Raw genomic sequence first — 23,002 nt, 5'->3', positions numbered from 1 at the left:
GGGTGACAAATACAAAAAGAACAGTTGATGGACAGAATGCAGAGCAATGTCATGCATTCACCCCAGTAATGAGATCTGGGCCTACATCCATCGTTTGCTGCTCACCATACCATTCCAGTTTGAACCCAGCCATATGCAAATCTGTCTTGACCCTGTGCCTCATGGGAACAGTCTAGTCGGAACTGCCAAGCCAGGTCCTCCCTGGACTGGAAACAAGCATCCTAGGACTGATATCTGGGTTTCACACCTCAGCAGCCAGGATAGCTTGACTCCAGTGTCATGGAGAGCACGAGATCCACGTCTGGGCATACTCGTCCCACTCGGGGTGACAAATGCAAAAAGAACAGTTGATGGACAGAATGCAGAACAATGTCAAACTGGGGTGGCATGGTGAGCAAAAAACAATGGATTTAACCAGGATCTCTTGACTGAGGTTGAATGTATGATTTATTCAGCATTCCGTCCATCATTTGTTTGCCTAGCACGTTTCACCCTCAGTGGGATGGGTATGCCCAGACGTGGTACCCATGCTCACTGTGCCACTTGATTCAAGCTAGCCTGGCTGATGAAGGGTAATACCCAGAAACCGGTCCCAGGATGCTTGTTTGCGGTCCAGGGAGGACCTGGCTTGGCAGTTTGGTCTGGACTATTCCCATGAGGCACAAGGTCGAGACTGATTTGCATATGGCTGGGTCTAAACTGGGGTGGTATGGTGAGCAAAAGAACGATGGATTTAACCCAGATCTCTTGACTGGGGGTGAATGTATGATTTATTCAGCATTCCGTCCATAATTTGTTTGCCTAGCATGTTTCACCCTAAGTGGGATGGGTACGCCCAAACGAGGATCTCTTGCTCACTGTGCCACTGGATTCAAGCTAGCCTGGCTGATGAAGGGTAATACCCAGAAACCGGTCCCAGGATGCTTGTTTCCGGACCAGGGAGGACCTGGCTTGGCAGTTCGGTCTTGCCTGTTCCCATGAGGCACAGGGTCAAGACTGATTTGCATATGGCTGGGTCTAAACTGGGGTGGCATGGTGAGCAAATGAATGATGGATTCAACCCAGATCTCTTGACTGGGGGTGTATGTGTGATTTATTCAGCATTCCGTCCACCATTTGTTTGTGTAGCACTAAATCAGAATTAGGGCAGATAAGTGATTGGTGGTATTCCATCTTTGTGTAAAATGTAGGTTGATGGCCAACATGTGGACAAAGAGCTGCATTGATAAGACTGTGGTCCAGGAAAAAAGAGTCAAAAACAGATATGAGGACATTTCAGGGAAGGAGAGGTCAGATCCCAAAGTGAGAGAGAAAAGCAAGAGAGAGGTGTCAGGAATATTAGGGCGGCTTGCGGTCTAGGGCCCGCCCCACGTCATGAACCATGCTTGAGGTATTTGTGTGGAAAGGTTCATAGTTTTTCCTCTAGGGGGCGTTGGTGGTTCACTTGCACATCCCAAAGGATTATATGTTGATGTAAGGTGAAACGTACTTGAAATGTCTTGAAATGTGCTCTTCATACCCCCTTAGTCCGCCTAATGCGTGAGATTTGACAGTCTCACGCGAAATGCGTGAGGATTGGCAACCTCACGCGAGATGCGTGAGGTTTGGCAAGCGGCATTAGAAACCTCACGCGAAATGCATGAGAAACGGCAAGCGGTCGCTTTTAACATCGGGCGTAGCCAAGTTAACGTGCGCGACCACGCCCAGACCTCCTTGCTCACTATTCTTAGGATCTTGAAGGAGTAGCAGCGTCCTCCAGTTGCTCTGAGTGGTGATCAGAGTTTAGGAAGCATTTCTTGACCTTTACTTCAGTAAGTGGTTGGCATTCCAGCTGAAGGTCCTTGGGGAAGGCGCAACCTGCTGTGGAAGTAATTGGGAATCCTTGGCTGTACCAGTAAGTTGTATCTCCGAAGCCTTGGTTTCTTCGGCCACGCCCTGAGTTTCAGTAGAGTAGGTCATACTCTACAGGTAGGACCTTTTAAGCTATTTTCTAGGCCAACATTTAACGCACATCATAGTGAACATGTTTAAAATGTGTTTTTGAGTCTATTTATCTGCGCAAATTACACATTCTTTGTTTCTTGTGAAATACTTCTCTGAGAGCTTAGGCTCTATTTTGTTGGGTCTATTTCCTATGGTTTTTTGGTCGCAATTCTTAACAGTCGCAATACCAATTGAAATTACTAAAGAAAGAATTGTTTTGTTAAAGAAAGTATATTCAAGTGAAGATTTAGAACTTGAGATTATTTATGTAAAACTGCATATTTACCCTTTCAGAGGTTATCCATGTAAAAGTGTATATTGTACAAGGCAAAGAGACATTTTTGACTGTCATTGTAAAGCGGTTATTTACAAGAAAGGTGTCATTACGTCTGTGCTGAATCTGGGATCCAAATGTGTTTTCTTTTAATGGTCAATTCAAAGGAATAATCTTATATATGTTGATTTGGAGTTAGGCCCAGGTTAAAGACAAAGGTCTTTATAGTGAGGTGAAATTTTAGTTCTTTAAAGTTGTTGCAGAGTTCTTAGAATATTGGTATAGACTTGCAGCACTAACTTTTCCTTTTCAGATCTCCTTCCCTGCTGTTCCCTACCCAACACCCTTGACTAACATTTCCTTTTCAGATCTCCTTCCCTGCTGTTCCTTTCCCAACTCCCTTTTCCCCCCGCTTGATCACTTCAATATTCTGTGTATTTACTACAATCAGAATTGGAGGTATCGAGAGGTGGGCCCTTATATCAACTCAACAGATCCTGAGGAAGACCTCGTCTGACAAGAGGTCAGTAGGACCAAAGGGCCAATTGACAAAGGAATTCTGCATTTGTGGTAGAGGCCCTAATGTTGTGGCCAGGGGGCCCACACTTGTGGCGAGAAACCTGGTGTTATGGTCTTTGTTTTATCGTAGAACATTAGGATTGAATGTGTTTGATAACGGTAGAATGCATGTTCGTAATTAGGGAACGCGAGAGCGGGAGATGTTTGGCATGAGAGACGCTTAGAAGATGTTTGCCTGTCTGCTCCTAAATAAACTTGGAATAAACACATATATTCCTCAACCCGAACTCTACATGTGGATATTTTAATGTAACACCTGCACTTGTGTGTATATTTCTATTGTAACAAAGTTGCGACGAGTTGGGAGAACTATCATGATGTGAGGGAGCAGACAGTTGGACTGCTAATTACAGCTGCAGTAAACTAGAGCTGGTGTCAGGAAATTTTTGCGATCCAGTTTACCAAGAGGTTACATAGCGAAGACACTTGCCTGTCTGCTCCTAAATATACTTGAAATAAACACATATATTCCTCAACCCGAACTCTACATGTGGATATTTTAATGTAACACCTGCACTTGTGGTGGGACCTTCGCAATGGTTAACTGAAAAGATGGAGGTCCCACCATAAATGCCAGGTCCCTGCTATGAATGTGGGCCCCCTCATCATGACTCCAGGGCCTCCTCCATGAGTGCAGAGGCCTTTTGTGAAAGAGAGAGAGGGAGGGGGAGAGAGAGGGAGCGAGAGAAGAAGAGAGAGAGGGAGAGAGGGAGGTAGAGAGAGAAGAGAAAAAAGCAAGACAAAGAAGCCACATGGAGAAAGAATATAAAGACTGAGTGAGGACCCAAAGAGAGTAGGCCAGAGAGAATGAGATAGCTCATCTAAGACTTTTTCCAGCTAAGGCTTCTTTGGGCAATCAGGGACCTCATCCCAGCAATTGACCTTAAATCTGTTTCCCAGGTACTTGTGCTCTCCAAACGTAACTACAGAATTACACTCCTTTCTAGCATTCCCAAGTCCTTTCAGAGCAGTCCTACATGCGGCAGCCCACTTCATTACAGAACACAAGAAACTGGATCACATCTCCCCCATTCTATACTCCCTGCAGTGGCTCCTCACAGAATCAAGAGCTCAATTTAAAACTGCCTGCATCACGCACAAAGCTCTGCACTCATCTTTACCCTTGTACCGCTCAAAGAAACTGAAAATCTCAGATGCTGGCCAAGACCTACCAAACGCTAAACTGCTCCTCCTTGAACCCCCCTCCCACCTTCTAGCATGAGTGATACATGAGCCAATACTTCTCTGGAAACACCACAAGATTAAGGAACTTTCTCCCGCCAAGTTCTGCCTGACCACATGTCAGGTCACCTTAAAAAAGACCGAAAATCTCTTCTCTTTGAACAACACCAGGGGCCTCATTTATGAGGCTGTGCGTCACTTTTACGCCGCTGGTGCGCCACTTTTTGTGACGCACCAGTGGCGTAAACAATGCACCTTGTTGCGCCATATTTACAAAGTGACACATCTAGGTAGATGCATCACTTTGTAAACCCCTGCGCCACATTATGGTATAATATATGCAAGGGGTGCGTTTTGACGCAAGAAAGGGTCATGGAAGTGACGCAGTGAAATCTATAAGATTCCACTGCGCCACTTCTAGGACACACATGTGCCAAGTTCTTACGCCTGCCTCAAAGCGGGCGTAAGATTGGCGCAGGCCCTTTCACATGGGGCTTGCCCCATGCGAAAGGACGCATTGCTGGAGTTGCGTCACTTTTGCGACACACTCCAGCAATGCGTCAATTTTGCGCCATACAGATACGTCAGAAATACTGACGTATCTGTCACTCCTTGCGCCATGATGCGTCATACTATAAATATGACGCATCATTGGTGTCGCAAGGAGGACACAGTGAAAAGTGATGCAACGCTGTTATCACGCAGCAATGCGTCACTTTTCATAAATGAGGCCCCAGCTTGCTTGCTGCTTTTTTCACTGGGGGCTGATTTTGCAGCGCCGCTGCAAAACCTGGCCCCCCAGCTGCAAAACATGCCGCCACCCTTCCATTCTCCCGGGAGACGCCCGATGCCCTGTACGGCCAGGGCGGCCCTGCGCGCGCCCCATACACCAAGGCAAGACAGAGACGGATAAACAGGAAACCCTGCAAGGCTTGAATGAGCTCACAAAGAAGGAGTTCAGGAGCAAAATATGTAAATATTAACAGCATGTCAAAGGAAAAAAACACACACTACTCAAAGCCCAGAACGGCTCACGCTACCACAGGGCCTCCATAAGTCATCGAAGGTTATTAGGTTTCTATCAGTGGAAATCATTATAAATTGATTCGAATAATCCCCAGCGACTCGGCATCTGTTCCAAGACGTGGAACCGACTTTGAATGAAGTGCGAGCTTTCCATATTGAGTTATAGCCTTTATGAAATAAAAAAGTCTTTTTTTAATGTTTCCATCAGTTACACCGGAGCAGACGGCAGAACGAACGCGCGGCTCATCTGAAACGGCTGCTTTCCCTCTTCCTTTCTGTACACAGATCAGTGCAAATTACATTTCATTCTTATCCCTTAATTGATGTGTTTTTCCTCTTCCGGCCTCCATCTCTCTAAAGTAGTTTCAGGCCTTTTGCCGCCACTCTCCATCTCCTGGCGTCGGTCCTTTCCTCATCCCTGTGCTGGGTTTTCTCTCAGTGCCTCTTGTTCCATTCTGTCTGTTGTTCCTCTCCCTCCTCTTCCTTCTCGTGAGTGCTGTACTGCATATTCCCTCTTAGCTTGTCTCTCGCCCTTGCACTCCTCTTGCCTCTGCCTCTAATGCCCTTGTGTCCGTTTGAATCCTTAAAAACCAGATTGACCGTCCCAGGGAGTCTGACTCATCTCAGACATCAGAAGGAGAGGTACCATCACACCCATTCTGAGAAACCTCCATTGGATTCAGCTTTAGGATTCTCTGCCGAATTTACCATCACCAGTATCCGCGCTCCTTCACTGTTGCTCCTCTGGCACTGAACACAAACCTCCCATCCACCAACAGTCTCCTGAGCTCCACTCCATGCTTCCACTCCATGCTTCCACTCGTGTGGATGCTTGAGGCAGGCACAGGGGTCTCAGTCTAGAAACCAAGGGCCTTATTTATGAAGGCCTGCGTCAGTAATGCGCCATGTTGCTCCATATCTACAAAGTGACGCATCTAGGCAAATACATCACTTCGTAAAGCCCTGCGCTACATTATATCTGCGTCAGATATCATGTATGCAGGGTGGGTGTTCCCCAGCAAGAACAGGTCGTAGGAGTGGCGCAGTGAAACCTATGAGATTTCGCTGCGCCACTTCTAGGACACCAATGAGTCAAAACCTGCCTCGTGGCAGGCATAAGGGTGATGCAGGCAAGCAGGGAACATTGCTGGAGTTGCATCATGCTTCTGACAACTCCAGCAATGAGCCACTTTTGCGCCAACAGATACGTCAGAAATACTGACGTATCTGTAACTCCTTGCGACATGATGCATCATACAGTAAATATGACACATCTTTTTTGTTGCAAGGAGGACGCACTGAGAGGTGTTGCATCACTGCTTTCACGCAGCGCTGCTCCACTTCTCATAAATGAGGCCCCAGCTGCCTAGCTGCACCAGAGATCCTGAAGTCCGTTTGTCCTTCAGGTACGCCCTGAAGACTGCAAGGTCGTCTGATTGACTACTGTACTTCTTGGGTGACCCACACCTTGAGGTTATTCAATTTGCACTCATACTTTTGCAATCTATACAAATAAAATAAATAACAAATATATTCCACCCCTGTTCCCAAATGTTTCAAAGTTTCTTTTTATTCTACCATATTAAAATATCCTGACCCTCTTACCTAATCTCCGTCAGGCATTTTTTTAGTCTATACCATATCTATCCCTTAAGTCACAATATCGATGAGAGAAATACTGTGATACAAAAATATCATAAACTAAATAGAGAGAAACAAAATATTAAGAAGGGTTGTATTTGTAGTTAGATTTAAATGCCACCTTTCATGTCCATGTATTTCGAAGATACATATATTGGCAAGGTATATGTATGTAGCTTGAAGTGTAGCAAATCTATAGTGATCTATGTAATATATACTCATGCACTTTTCTCTCTTCATTGTTATGTCACCTCACGTACTCTTCCATCGTATTTTCCAGCATTTACCCTACATTCTCAAATTCTTCTCGTTTTCCAACAGTCTCAATACTTTCCCCTACTCCTTCTCAAGGCATGCTTTGCTTCACCCTATATACAGGCCTCTCTTGTCTCTCATAATTTCCTCAGCTTACCTTGTTGTTTCTCCATTTACACGCTTATTTTTTGGATTGACAAATTGATTTATTGAGGCTATAGTCTACTTACTAACCCCCTTTTGAAGTGTTATAAGTGGCTGCATTATAGTATAGTGAAAATGGTGATGTCAGAGTTAGGTGGAATGAAAGTTATGGCCCCTTCAAAACGTAAGTAGTTTAACATGTGAAAGAAAGGAGATCTGATCTAAACAGAGCTGCAGAACAGTAACATCTTAACTTAACCACAGGGCAACAGCTTACTTTTATGCAGGTTTTCCTTTGGGATGAAAAGAACGTCCGTATTATTGAAAAGTACCAAACAGCCAGACAGCGGTGTTGGTTTTGAAAAAGTAACATAGGGGCCCTTTAGAATGGTGGGCGGATCGCCCCGCCGTGCCGGCTGTAGCCACCGCTGGTCTGGCGGTGGCAATCCACCTGCCATCCACAACTCAAAGATCCCCCCACTTTATTAGGATGGCTGGGGGGTCCGCAGTGGATGGAAAGACTGTCTGCCGCTTTTCTGACGGTCGTCGACTGGATGGAAAACATGATTAATATGGTGGCGGTGTCTAGAAGACACCGCCATCCATATTAGGATTATGGCGGAGATCAGTCTTTCTAAGGCGGCGTTGCCGCCATGGAACGGCATGCGGTCTTTGCTACCTATAGTACCCCCCAGCATTGGCATGTACAAGGAGACATGGTTGTTGTTGTTAGTGATATGCATGATGATGCTGATGTCTCTTCTGAATGTGTGGATCCTTATATCAACATTGATATTGGTGGAAAGAAAGTTTGTTTATTGGTTGACTCGAGTGCAAGGATAACCATGTTAACACTAGAATTGTTTCAAGAGGTTTGGGGTTGTCGAGATAGATCACCTGTTTCTTATGAGGGTAGAAGTATTGAATTAGCAGGGTTTTTTGAAGACACTCGAGTTTAGAGGCAGGACGATTTTCGGTAAAATATATGTGGCCATCAAAGGTTTAGATATTCTTGGATGGTTTCACCAGGGTCTCTTTAAAATGGTACTTCGGCCAGGCACAAAAGATCCGGTGTCAGTTGTTCACACTGATGATTTTGTTGATAAATTAGTTGAACGGTTTTCTTCTGTGTTTGATGATGAACTTGGAAAAGTAAAGGGTTTTACTCATACCATCAGTGTCAAAGACAATGCCAATCCAGTTAAGAACAGGATGAGAAATATTCCTTTTAGTGTTAGAGAACAGTTGGAACAGGAACTTAATGGTCTGTGCAAGAAAGGAATAATTGAACTGATCGAATTGTCACTTTGGCTTTCTCCCTTGGTCGTCGCCAAGAAAAAAAATGGAGATCTTTGTGTCTGTGCTGATTTACGCAGTCTTAACAGAAACATCTGGGTTGATTCCTTCCCTCTCCCGAAGATCTCTGATATGTTGTCTCTGATTGACGGTTCCAAATGGTTTAGCAAGCTGGACTTAGCTTCAGCATATCATCAAGTGGCTCTAGAACCTTTTTCTAGGCATCTTACTGCTTTTGTCTCTCATGTTGGATCTTTTCAGTATTGTCGCATGCCATCCGGGTTGGCCTCTGCGGCAGCAGCTTTTCAGAGAATAATGTCCAATCTCCTTAAAAACATAAAAAGGCGTGGTTGTGTTTCAGGATGACGTGTTCGTACATAGTGCATCATGTGACTCTCATGATGATACATTGTTTCAAGTACAAGAAGCTTTGCGTAATGGTGGTGTTGTCCTGAAGAAAGAAAAATGTGTTTTCAGGATACAGAAAGTGGAATATCTTGGTCATGTTTTATCTGAACATGGTGTTGAGCCAAGACCGGGCTTAGTCAAGGCCATAGTAGAAAGCCCATCTCCCAAGAAGAAAAATAGGCCTTAAGTCACTCATTGGTCTGTGTGAGTTCTACTCAGAGTTTAAACCAGACTATGCATCTAAAGTACAACCTTTGTCTAATATGCTCAAGAGAGATATTCCATTTCTTTGGGATTCTCGCTGTGATTCCATTTTTGTATGGATAAAACAACAATTAGTTAATCCAAAGATACTTAAACCTTTCAAGCCCAATGTTATATGCACCATTACTGTTGATGCAAGTGGTCTAGGTTTGGGTGCTGTCCTCCTCACGCAAAGTGTCAATGGAAATGATCATACTCTTGGATATGCTTCCAGAGTACTACGTGGTTCAGAATTCAACTTTGCGGTCATTGAAAGGGAACTGTTGGCCTGTTGGTGGCTATAAGGAAGTTTAGCCCTTACATTTGGGGAAAACGTTTTTAATTATGAACTGATCACAGTCTATTAGTTTCCATTCTGTCGGGAGACAGATTTAAGGAACATACCCCAAGAATTGCTCGGTTATCCACAAAATTGTTGCAATATGATTTAGAGATCACATACATTCCGGGCAATAAGAATGTGAGAGATGATTATTTTTCTAGACATCCTGTGGAATGTGATAGCAAAAATGATTGTGATGAAGATTATGATGAGGATTGTTTTGTTGCTTCCCTGTTGTTAGATGACATGTGTGCCATTAGTGAAGCTGAATGGAGAAATCAACTTTCCAAAGACGTTTTACTTGGTGAAGCTATCAATTGTGTGAAGAATGGATGGCCAAAGGAGCAGAATGCCCACTATTCTTTGCAAACTTTTGTTAAAGTCTGTCATGAACTCTCGGTTGAGGATGGACTTTTAGTACGAGGTGATAGATTAGTACCTCCAGATGTGCTCATAGTCAGGATTGTCAAAGGGGCACACAAAGGTCATTTGGGTAAGACTCTTACTAAAAGAAGAGTACGTGAACATTTCCGGTGGCCTCAAATGGATAAGGATGTTGAGATGGTTGTTGAGGAGTGTGTTGTTTGCTCTAATGCAGAGAAGAGTTTAAAGGTTCGCACACCTTCTCTTCAACCTATTGAGTTACCTAACAGACCTTGGGAGAAAATTGGTATCGATTTAGTTGGACCTTTTTATATGCTTCCACCTACATCTAGATTTGCCATTGTGGCCATAGACTACTACACTAAATGGCCGGAAATAAGTTTCATTAACAAACCTAATTCCAGAAAAGTCATTGATTTTTGAAGAATCTCTTTTTGCGAGAGGGTTTTCCCTCCACAATTGTGAGTGATAATGGGGTTCAATTTGTTAGTCAGGAATGTAATTGTTTTCTAGACCAAAGTGGTATAACACATTCCAAAGTGCGCTCTATCGCCCACAGGCTAATGGGTTGGTAGAGCGCATGAATAGAGTGCTCAACAATTATGTGCAATGGGCGATTGCTGGCAAGTGTAATGTCCAAAATGCGAATAGATCCTTGTTATGGTTCTATCGCACCACGCCCCACTCATCCACAAAAGTGTCACCTTATGAACTGTTGCGAGGGAGGAAACCTTGTTTAAAGATCTGTCCTGGATGGATGTCCAAATGGGTGAAATTGGATACTTTGAGTGATGTGGATGAGTTAGTGAGACACAATGTTACTCACCACAATCCAAACAGAAATGGGATTTTGACTGGAGGAAAAGATCTGTCTCACAATCTTCTGTGGTTGGTGATTTGGTTTGCATAAAAATCCCAATTAACAGTAACAAAGGCAGCTCTAAACTCTCTGAACCTTTCACTGTAGATAAAGTTTGTGGCAATGCCATAAGAGTCAACTTCAAGAACTGGTGGAATGTCTCTAGGGTGGTAAAAGTCACTAGGCGTTCCAGTCAGATTTCTGATCCAGTTTGTGATGAAGAATTTTCTTCTCCGTCCTCGTCCTCTCAGTATCCCTCTGTGGGGATTTTACAGAGGAGTTCTCGTCAATGTTTTATTCCTGCTAAGAATACCCTAAGATGTTTCTTCTAATATTGTATTCATTTCAATTTATATTTTCACAGTTATATATTTTGTATTTATTTGGCTGGAATACTATACTATTGTACTTTCCATGTTCACCTTCTTTCCTTCTCTGTCTTACTGCTCCTTTCCCTGTCTATTCTTCCTTTTCTTTTATCTCTTTTCTGTTTCATTATTTGTAAGGAATATGATAATATAATGTTCTGCTTTGGTTTTGAATGCTGATGTGCCATGTTCTATCTGTGGCATTCTAACCGGAATCTTGAGCTTTGAAAACAAGTGAGTTACGGTTTGCCAGCTGGCTGCTGCTCAGCCCCTTTCGACAAGATTAAACATCGTTTCATCTTCTAACCATTGTTGTCGGCTTAATTACTACAGTATTGCCACACTTCTATCTAGGGATTACAAATAACTTAACCCAAGATGGAGAATAACATGCAAACCTTTGAAAACAGCGTCCAAATGTACATGTTTTTGCCTCTTTCCAAAGGGACTACCATGCCAAAACCCACATCTTTTCATCTCCTACATGGAACAGGTGGTAAATGAGTGCACCAGCTTTCATTAGACCCATGATGTGTGTGGTAGGTGGTGGGGTAGGGTGCAACAGGTGAGGGAAGAGCTGCTAGGAGCATTTGATGCTCCACACATTGTGCAGCAGAAGGGCAGGAGGGTGCCAAGTTCAGCAGCTGCCACAGTATCATACATGAGCATGGATCCATTCTCGTTGGCCTGGAGTTACCGGGTTTGGAGTTTCTAGACCCAGCGATGTCAGGCCCTAAGAAACAGAGCAAGTGTCAGAGCGGTATCCCTGCATCCTCTGCGATACAGGTCTAGGCCTTATTATTTCTCTTTTCACCTTTTAACTGTAGAACTGAGTTTCTTTGGAACTGATTTGGTGGATGTTTGAATTTTGTCGGGATCTTACTATAAAACCTGTACGAAATGGAATCTCTTTAGGAAAGCAGATTTTACAAGCCCCCGGAGTCATGTGTTTGAGGACTACTATCTACAAGCTTACAACCCCCACATGCATTAAAATAGCCAATAGTAAATCCTTATTTGGGATTTTTAAGGAATCGCAATCAAAGATTCGCTATTGGCTTCGCATGTAGGTATCGCAAAAAAATTAGCGATATCTACAAATTCCTCAGTTGAGAGTCGCAAATTGCGAGTCGCAATTAAGGAATTGCTTCCCATTCATTCCTATGGGCCTAAAGGCCCATAGGAATGAATGTGAATTACATGTGTACTTTGCGAGGACCCAATCGGCATTTGCATATTGCGCATGCAATTTCAAGGGTGCTAGGGTGCCAAAAGGACACATTGTAGCACCCCTGAAATTGCTAAGTGAACCCATGTTGGGTACACACATGCCAAAAGGGCATGTGTGTGTGTAACTTTGAACTTTGAAAAATGCCCTTTAGTGCATTTTTCAAAGTTTTCATTAATTACCATCAAGTTTCATTTTTACAGTAATTAGCATCCCCCAATAGTGAAATCGCTATTTTAAATATCATCATGCATTGCATGTAAGGAATCGCAATTTGCAATTCCTTAAATGCAATAGCAAATTTAAGTAATTGCAAATTTGCGATTACTTAAATTGTGATTTTTGCATTTGGGATGATGCATCCTAAATGCAAAAATACCAGTTGCAAAGAGGCAGATGCTGCAAATCTGCCAGTTTGTGACCGGTTTTTGGTTTGATGCATGGGACTGTAAGACTATTTTTCTTGAATATGGCCCCTTAAATACCATCATGAGCTAGAAACATATTTGACACCACAGTTTTGACCTGCAACTTGCAAACCCTCATAACGAACAGTATTTTGCTGCATTACAAAAAAACGTGCTTATCAATCTAAATGCAACTGAAATGTTGATTGCATCCTAAGATATATTCCATATATTTTGTGTAAGCTGAACGGAGACAAGGGGATAATGAGTAAGAAGTCCTTATTGTACAAAGTGAGTGTATGTCTAAATGTAAGTCTAGCAATATACCTATTAGATTGCCATTTTTATTTCAGCCATTTTGTTTTGAAACTGCATTTATAATGCACTCCCATGTTATATCAATATGGGCAGGCCACCTTGTCTGCGACAGTTGAGGACACATTTTCACCTTGACATTTATGAGAAAGTTAGAATCTTGTTAGCTCAGCAGAGAAGTCTCTGCTGTGCATCACTGCACAAGGTCCTTATGACAGTCTTCTTATAAGAACCAAGGTCACCTGTCTTAGCTCAGGTTATCTGTAGATTTGTTTTAAACACGTGTCTTCTTCTTTGCCTATGTGATAAAAATGTCTAAAAATAATGACATTCCTAGACACGTTAGTTGTAGATGCTCAATAACCTTGTAAGGATGTAGCTATGTTGGTTTGTTTTTTGATTACTAACTTCTTTTTTTTTTTGTTCCAAAGTTCGAGGCTGCTGAGAAAGTGATTTTACTAAACAGTTTGGTGCTTTAGGCCGGCACACTGTGTAAGCTTGGCCTGAAGTGTATTTGGACGAACAAATATTGTATTCTCAGTAGGTGGTGACCAGTAGATTGAGTGGGTAGGCATGTAAGGAATAATCTCTGAAGAAGAAGTGTGCGTGTCTTATACAGTACTGCGAGAACGGGCTCTATAAAGGTGAGGAAAGGGGAAGATAGACAACCGTGTCAGGACACTAAGCACATATTCTGTGAGGATGCATAGGAACGCTGTTAGACCTGACATTCTTGGCGTGGTTTTCCTCTTAACTGTTTTCCTTCAGACCTTCTGTCTTTACGGACTTTGTTTTTGCTAGTCTTTGGACTATGCACACTTCACCAGTGCTAAAGTGCTTGTGCTCTCTCCTTAAAACATGTTAGATTGGCTTGTACCCATTTGGCATATTTAATTTACTTGTAAGTCTCCAGTAAAGTGGCTCTGCCTGTACCCAGGGACTGTAAATTAGATCTGCTAGTGAGCCTGCAGCACTGATTGTGCCATACACTTAAACAGCAATTTAAATGTATCTCAGGGTTACCAATGCATTCTGTGTATGCAGTTTTTAAGCTTCCATTTCGATGTGGCAAAGTAAACCATTTGCCAGGTTGTAACCTTCCTTTTTAATACAAATGTCAACCCTCACGGTAGCCCCAGGATAGTCCAAATGGCAATGTTCAGTGTATTTAAAATGTTGGACATGTACTTTTGAGGTGTACATGTCCTGGTAGTTAAAAACTCTTAAATTTGTTTTTACTGCAAGGGCTACCTCTCCCATAGGAAAATATTGGAGTTTTATAAGTGTCATTTTCAAATGGGACCAGGTAACCAGTTCGTGGTCGGTATCTCTAGAATTGGAATGAAAAATCCTAACTCATGGTGCAGTCTGATTTTAAATGATGGAAAATACCCCTTTTAGAAAGTTGGCATTGTTTTGATAAGCCATTTGGTGCATGCACTCTGGGTCACAAGGCTGAGGTAGTTGGCAATTGGGCTTTGTGTATTCCTCCTAGACAACCGCACACAATGGGGAGCTTAGATATGACTGGATGGGCCATCACTGACAGGATGAGAGGGGGGAGCTGAAGCCAGCCCCACTTAAACTTGAATAGATTTGCCTTGTCTCTGCACAAGAGGCTGCATACCCCCTGTAGTTAGTCTCCAGCCAGGGCCAAGAAGGTAGAGCACCTGTGCACTTCAAAGGCATGCCTCTAGAAAATTCTACCTACTTCAAAGCATAACTGGGTATGAAGTCCAGACACCACCACTTCAGTACACTTCTGTAACAGTGGATACTATGCCAGGAAGAAGGACTGCTGTGCTTCTGGTAGGACTTCCGCTCTACTGGACTGCTGCACCGAAAGTCTGCTGTCCTGGTAGAAAATAATCGACAAGCATGAACATCACCGGCGCCATCTTGCCTAACAAGAAGCCATTGCCCACACGTAAATGGCATCCATTTTAGGTGCCGTGGTCACCTATGATTCACCCTGACCCTGCAACTATCCCCAGTGCCCTGATTCAGCATGACCAAATACACTAAGGTCATAAAACCTTGTCAGCCTGACAAAGCCCCGGAGCCACTTCCCACCCTAAAACACATTCGTCCTTTCATCCCCTGCACATGAGCCAGGCCTTCTGATAACCCCCAACTGCACCTGGCCATTTGATCCGGTCCCAGGCTGTAAACTAAGCCTTGTGGACGTACTTTATTTCCCCCACACAGAAGGACTTGTTACATGAACAGAAATGCTTGATCTTATCACTTACATAACCTTTAGATCTGACCGATCCCACACACTTTTATGTCCTGTCGGAATGTTCAGCTGCAAGATGACAATCATCTGTTAGATATGGGAGGGAGAACGACAGCTGGTGGGTCTGTGTGGGAACCGGCTGGAGGCAGGAATTCCTAGGATGTTTGACCACAAATAAAGTTACTGAAAATGGTATAAAAGGGAGGGCAGCAGAGAAATTGTTGGAGCATCTCCCAAAGACATTCTGGGTGTCTGCATTGACATGTTCTCCTCTGGAGAAATAAACTAATTCTTGCCTTCCAGTTTTCCAGCTCCTGCCTCTTTATTTTGGTAACTATTATTGAAGTGAATTAGAGGCATCTTGGGCATGCAGCCTGGGTATTTGTTAGAGATGGGCTGTTTTTCCACAATTGGCGTCCCAACGTGGTGCCCATCAGAGACATGTGGGTCCGGTGAGAGAGGTCCTAATGACGGAGTGAACATCTGCAACGATTGGGAAAGTACACCTGCCTGAAAGAGACCCTCGTCTGGGCAGCCGATCATTCGGACTTCACTGGTTCCGAACGGACCTCTCTCGAGTGACCTGCGGTCCTGACTGGGATCCCACAGGAGTGCTGCGGTAAAATTGGAGTAAGAGGACGAACGGGCGCTGGAAGGGGAAGGCGAAGAACTGTCCATACGGTCCGGGTAAGGTCGTGCTATACGACATAACTGCTTGATTGATTGATTGTTAGGATACTAGTATTCCGCTCTTAGGCTTATTTGATTGAAATTGAGACATTCCCTACCTGCAAACAATCGTAGGTTAGTAAAAATTCACTCTTTGCAGGTAGCGAAGGACACGTAGTGCGGACCTTTGTCCACGACCTATTGAGATATTCATATTGACCGATTATATAGCATGCCCGACTTCTCAAAATTGTTTTATTGTTTGGGACCGGACCGTTTATTAGAGGTCAGTCATCCGGCTCCACCGGAGGGCACCCCTAATAAAAAGGACATATATGAGAAATATGGATTAGCCGCTGTAGCTTTTAGCAAACTATGGCATAAAACTCACTAGGAAAATCGAGTAAATCAGTAGGCCACTGATGGGATCGGAAAATCGAGTAAATCAGTAGGCCACTGATGGGATCTTTTGACCCCGCTAAAATAGAAACGCTAGGAATAGCCCTTCACGAGAAACATGGAGTTAGCATAGTAAATATTGATTGTTTGATAGTTTTTTGAATAATGGTTACTATTTGCAAATAGTAAAGAACAGGTAATGCAGACTCCTTGTCTGAATTTAGGATTAATTGAGAGATTCTTTTGACCGATATCCATCATGCCTGTCTTTTCTGAAGTTATTGGAAAATGATTGTTTTAGCTTGAATTGTTTGTCGAATAAAAAAGTATGGTATTTGTCCCATAATGTATTACTCATTGAGGAACAAATACGCAAAGAAGGAACTCAAATTTTAATGGCCAGTAAAATTAAATAACTCGGTTATAAAAAGTTAAAAAGATACAGTACACGGAAGCAATGTCAAAAGAATGGTCAAGATCTGTTGTATTTTCCCTCCTACAACGCAAGCAATTGGTAAAGATCCTGATATTTAGATATATCAATGAAGGGGACAGTAGATCGAACCTCTTTTAGTTAGCAGCTCCCTCGAAGGAGCAAAAGCGCGCCTTTTTCAAACTAGGAATCTGCGTTTACAATACAGTTGTAAGGTTCCCAAAGAAGTACATTAGCCCGAAATTTGTTAGTTATGAACCCCAAGTGCATTCTGGTCCTTTGAGTCCTAAACATCGTAATCTTTGTTTTACACACCACGTGTTTCAGAGGAGTTTTTCAAAAGCTCCTAAGCCTCACCAAAGGAATACCATTCGGTCTAACATTAGGCAGGAGTAAGTTATAAATGTATTAAGTAAAAAGGAGAGAAAAATCTTCTCTAGAACATATTTGCCTGCATGGCCAAAGCCAGGGCTCGAAAAAAACATCGCAAGAAAGCTTGTTTTAAATGTTAGCGTTTGATGGTCTTGCACACGTCATATGATTAGAATGAACATTTTTAGGAAAGTCCTGCTCTGTTTTAACCTCTCGTAACCTCCTAACGCAGCGGTCATCTGTTTAGATTATATATGAAATCATTTCTAGGCACTGTATTTTAGCAGTCAGACACAAATGCATATTATCGGTTTTTAGAAAGGCACAGTTTATTTTGTGTGTCATGGATTGGTATGCCTTGCACAAACATTTCAGGCATGGCCTAGTCCGTGATTATGGACCCCATGAATAGGTCTGCCAGCCTTGGCAATTACGAATCTGCGATTTTCTGGCACAACTGTGCTCCCACGTTATCGGACTAGAACTGCGCTGTGTCCTCCACCCGCCCTTAAAACTGATCTCCATGCAGACATTAGACAAGTCTGTTAGTGGTCTTACCGTGAAGCAAAAATGCATACCATTGAAAGCACGAATGAACCCAGCGAAACTCGCTACCTCCTTTAGTTTCCATGCTCCACGAATAGGAACGGCCCCAGGCCACTGTAGATCATTTTCTTCAATGAGAACATTGATCCATCACCCTCCCCTAACCTTATACTGAGTACCTTTGGCTTCTGACCCTTTCCTACACGCGGTCTGTAATAACGCACTCGGACAATCTATGTAGTGAGCATCCTATCATTGGTTATCTTTGCCGCCCTAACAGTTCTTCTGGGCTTTAATGCCGAAGTTGTCAAGGACTGCATCCCAAGAGATAAGTCAGGTACATGGTAAGTACAAATATTTTCGTTATAATGCGCGCTGATGTGCTTTGAATGTTGCACCCCCCTCCCCCTCTTTTCTTTCTGTAGGTTACATCGGAGTTTCAGCTACGCGAAAAATAGGCTAGTACTGTGAGATGGTACGTTGTATGCAGAGGCTATCTCTGGGAGCGTGAAGAATTGTATGGTATGAATGCGTGTGTTTCCTGATTTGTATGGTATGAATGCGTATGTGTCGTGTACGCCTGGGTCGATAAGAGAATGCTTTCTGTATGACTGAAGTGTTGATCGAACGGTTAATGGGATGAGAAAAATAGGCCTGAACATGGTACCTACATGCGAAAGACGATTAGTGTTTTAGAAATATAGCACGTTCCTTACTTAGAAACAAGTCTCTCTAAAGCTAGCGAATGGGAGGGTAGCCTACATCAGGCGCTTAAAGGATTATTGCAGTACATCGAGCCCGACTCCAACCGATATCCCAAGTGTGCAACCAAAGTAATATGCATCTGTGAGTTGACCAAATAGAGAAATGAAGAGTCGCCCGGGTTGGGGCTCATCCAAATCCTCCTCCACCCAGAAGTTATAGATATTGTCATGTCTTAGATTTACCCCTTCTTCTTCCATCCACATAGAAAAATAGGAATTGTACTGTCACACGTCCAACTGACATCCCTCCTTTACCTCAGCTTGGACCATCGTTGCTAGATGTTGGGGGACCCCATCGTGAGTATAAGTATGACTCGGCTAGTGTCCGACCAATGAAAAGGAGTAAGTATTTTCAAAATAGACCACCAGCAAAAATTGTCGACTATTAGGAAAGAAGGAAAGAAGGAGCCTGACCCCCGAATAAATTAAGTAGAGTACTGAGAATACGCAACATACGTGAAAAAGTCCTTTCTGTCCAAAATAACTCTGTGTTTTGTCTTCGGTTTTCTGTACTTGATGCATGCACTGTCACGCCCTATTCGATATTTGTGTGTACGTAAACTATGCATTTATGTTTTCCCTCGGCTTGTGTATTTTATATGTAAACCAACCTATACTGTTCTATGTTGTATATGTACTGAATAGCCTATTATTGTACACGCTCTCTCTCTCTCTCTCTCTCTCTCTCTATGTTGTACGTGTACTGAATAGCTTATTGTTGTGCATGACACTCTCTCTCTCTGAGAGCTCACTTTTGAATAAATGACGACACTGTACCTCACCGGTACACGCCCAATTGGCTTTAAACACGACAGTGTTTAAACAAATTGACAGAAACAAAATATCATATTTTGCCATATTACTACCTCTCCTTTCTGTAAATTGATGGAACTTAATTGGCTGAGAAAGAAAGGACAGGTGAGACGACGGATGTCCCCTAATCTGGCCCTTAAAAGGGAACTATATGTCAGCGGCTTTTGCTTTAAGTGCTTTAGTGACCCAACCTTCATCGTTCATATTATCCCGCCCATTGCACATAAGTAGAGTGACCAAAACGTCCCTGTTTTTCCAGAATGGTCCCAGTTTTGTACCAGCTGTCCCAGAGAATTTTAAGAAATGTAGCTCATGTACCGTTTTTTAAAGATAAATTGACTAAACCTGATAGAAGTTAGCCGTTGTTTCCAGAAAAGATTTAAGCAAGCCGCCAAGTTTAAAATTCGCAATTTATGTAAGCTCCTACTGACCGTTCTGTAGCTCTCTGCTAAGGAACGCACTCGTAGCTTGAAGTAAGATCGTAGTCCTTCTCCCAATTTTGTGAAATGTCCCTAGTTGTTTTTACTTTAGGATTCCGGTCACCCTAGATATAAGTTTTATGGACATCACAAGTCCCTCATTGACTAATGAAGTAGCTAGGTTGTACAGGATGAGGCAGAAATTAGAAAAATGTTTATGAAAAATGATTCGAACCAAAGTGAAAAGAATGTTGTTGTAAGCCCTGCTGAATGAGTACTGAAACCGAAATGTTTCGCTGAAAGTAAGGAGCATCAACAGGATGGAACAATGCTTAGCCTGTGTACTTTATGGTAAACAATAGTTAGGAAGGGTACCTGTATGCCCATGATAATAGCACATCACACTTTTCGTATTTAGCAGACCTTGAAGAAAAATATAGCTCAACAGGATTTAATTTAGAACAACGAGTCTCTGCCGGAGGAGCCGGTTTGAATTTGACAGACCATGTAATTGATAGATATTAGATTTCTTGCCGCAATTGTGAATGAAACAGGAATGAACACCAAGGATAAAAATTATGGTGGAAATTCGCAAGAAATGCTTGCAGACCTGCACCACAGTAATGATTCATGAGTTTGTAGACACCGATGCGAGGATAAAAAAGTATCCACCCTATCGTCATTTTGAGTAACCGATAAACGTTTCCCCAGCTACTTGGGGTTGGGAGAGAAATTGAATTGTGTAAACGTCTTCCCCTGCCAGTTCTCTAAAAATTGTTTTGTACTTATTTAAAGACATCGTGCAGTCGTTGGAGGAGAGGGGCCGGACGTGACGCACAGCCTGGCTGCAGATCCTGGAACACCTATGACCTCGACCAAGGTGGAGCCGCAGATCAAAGAGATGCTGGAGGAGGCACCATTCCCAACATGGAAAATGAAAGAAAGAAGGGCTGTCCAGAAGCCCCCAACCTGTTGATCAGCCGGTACCGAGAAGTCCCAGCCCATTGAGCCTAATTGATGGGCCCACTTGCGTGAAATTTCTGCCTCCCTTGGTCCATTTCAGATCGGACCCCACTCCACCCTCTCTTCCCTCGACCTTCCAAAGCACACCACCTTTTTCATATGGAGTTTTGAAATTGACTTGATGAAGAAACACAGCGCACAGATAGAATAGGGTAGTAGGGATGGACTTCATGGATAAAGAATAATAGTGCGGGTACCCTTTCTAAAGTACCTATGATAGATTAGTTAGGGAACAGGGCAAAAGGGATTGTGGTCCAAGAGCAAAGAATGGCAACGCCCTGCAACGTGAAATATGGATCAGAGCTGGACGCATAGCTCCACCGCCTGTGCTCAACAGCGCCCATGAAAGAAGAAGAACAATGGAAGCCTAGCAGTGATGGCTCGCTGTAATAAGACACTGGAAAGAAGAGCCTTTTGGACATTATCACTCCTTCACTATCACTTGTATTAAGTTGAATTTCTCTCCCACCACTTCGTATTGGAACATGTTTGTATTTGAAATGAACTCTCAGCATCATTTAAGAAACATGCCCATCTCCAGGTCAAAATGTATGATATGACAAATGTCATTTTGTATGCACTGCCTCCTCGCCTGTCACATTGATTGCATAAGATTACTGACAACGCTGTCTTTACTGATAGCAGGATTGTTTTCATCCCAGAACTCAGGGTAACTCCAAGGGCTAGTTGACTGGCCTCCTATCTGAAGCCTAAGGGACATGCCAGGCTTCCAACAACTTGCATTAGCACCTGGACTCTGCCATCTTTGAGTCTACCCTGTCAAGTGGTGCCACCACAGTCCTGGACCGTTGGAAGTGGGCTTATGGTGTTCTGCCAGCCTCTGTGTATCCAGCGGAACAGACACATCCCCTCTGCTGCATAGCGTAGCCCTGAGCAGAACTGAGGCATTGCCGCTGCTGCGTGTATTAGATCTGTTGCAAAGACCTGCACCTCATCGTAGCCCATCTGAACCGCCGCTGCAAAATACCTCCTTGGTGCAAGCCCTTGCAACACTCGCCTACGGCAGCCTCAACGATGACATCAAACTTTGCATCTCAGCCTCGCAGTTCATCGGAACCAATGCATTGCCCAGATGGTGTGCTGCATCCTGGGTCTGTACTTTGCATTGCATGCCCCATCAACGGGATCTTCAACGACGAAGCAGGCCCTCACATTGCAGCCTTGCTGCATCTCTGAACTGATGCATCACTTCGACTGCACAACGCATCTTTGACGCAGTTTATTGCAATGCTCCGCAAACCAGGATTTAGGGTATTCTTTTCAGCGGGCCTAACTAAGTCACTGTAGCCGGCCCACACTCCATCACAGTCACTTGTGACTTTGTCCAGGTCCGACATGACCAGATATTTATTTATTTTATTTATTTGAACTTTTACCGCGCACAGCTACCCGCAGTGGGTTTCCCGGCGCTAGGGATAGACTAGAGAAGAAGATGTCAAATAAAGCCAGCATATAGGTACCAACTACTTATGTGAACAACAGCGTTTTCAGTGCTCTGCAAAAGAGAAGAAGACTAGTCTCTAGTTTAAGAGCTGTGGGCAGGGCATTCCAATATTTGGGACCAAGATAGGAAAAGGATCATCCCCCCATCCTTACCAGCTTAAATCTTGGTACAATGAAATTCCCAATTTCCAAGGATCGTAAAGTGCGCTTGGGCCTGTAAGGTTTGATTCTAAACATGTAGCACAATGTCTTAAACTTTATGCGACTAGAGACCTTAAGCCAATGAAGATCATGCAAGGCAAGTGATGCCGAAGTTCTTCTAGGAACATTCTTCAAAAGTCTTGCGGCTGCATTTTGTACAACCTGCAGTACTTTAACAGTGGCTGCGTCCGCACCCAAATAGAGTATATTGCCATAGTCCAGGCGAGATGTTATCAATGCCTGGACAACCGTTCTACGGGAGGGAGTGGGAAGCATCCATAGGATCTTTTGTAGCCACCTAAGAATGGAAAAACAGGTTGCTGCGACCTTAGTGGCCTGCTGCTTCATTGTTAACTCTACAATTTGTGCTTTATGCTTTTCTCACTCTTTTTGCTTTGGTCTTGTTTTATGTACTAAAAGAAATTATATTTTTCTAACTTGTGTTGGATTCTTTTTGAAAGTGGATACTGTTTGAATTGTTGCACAAATACGTTACACATTGCCTCTAAGTTCAGCCTGACTGCTCTTTGCCAAGCTACTGTAGGATTGAGCACAGGTTAATTTAGGGTTGGCTTGGGCCTCACCCTGACAAGGATTGTGGTTGCTGCTTGACCACGACTCACACCCCAGTCAACCAACAACCCAATTTCTTACAAACGCGAAAGAGGTTTGTTATTCCTATCCCAACAGCTCCCTCGCTCACTCCTCCAAACACAAAGTGAAGG

This window comes from Lissotriton vulgaris, chromosome 5 (assembly GCF_964263255.1).
Source record: "Lissotriton vulgaris chromosome 5, aLisVul1.2, whole genome shotgun sequence".
Taxonomy (NCBI): Eukaryota; Metazoa; Chordata; class Amphibia; order Caudata; family Salamandridae; genus Lissotriton; species Lissotriton vulgaris.
The sequence above is the reverse complement of the archived record's forward strand: the minus strand, read 5'-3'. Positions refer to the sequence as shown.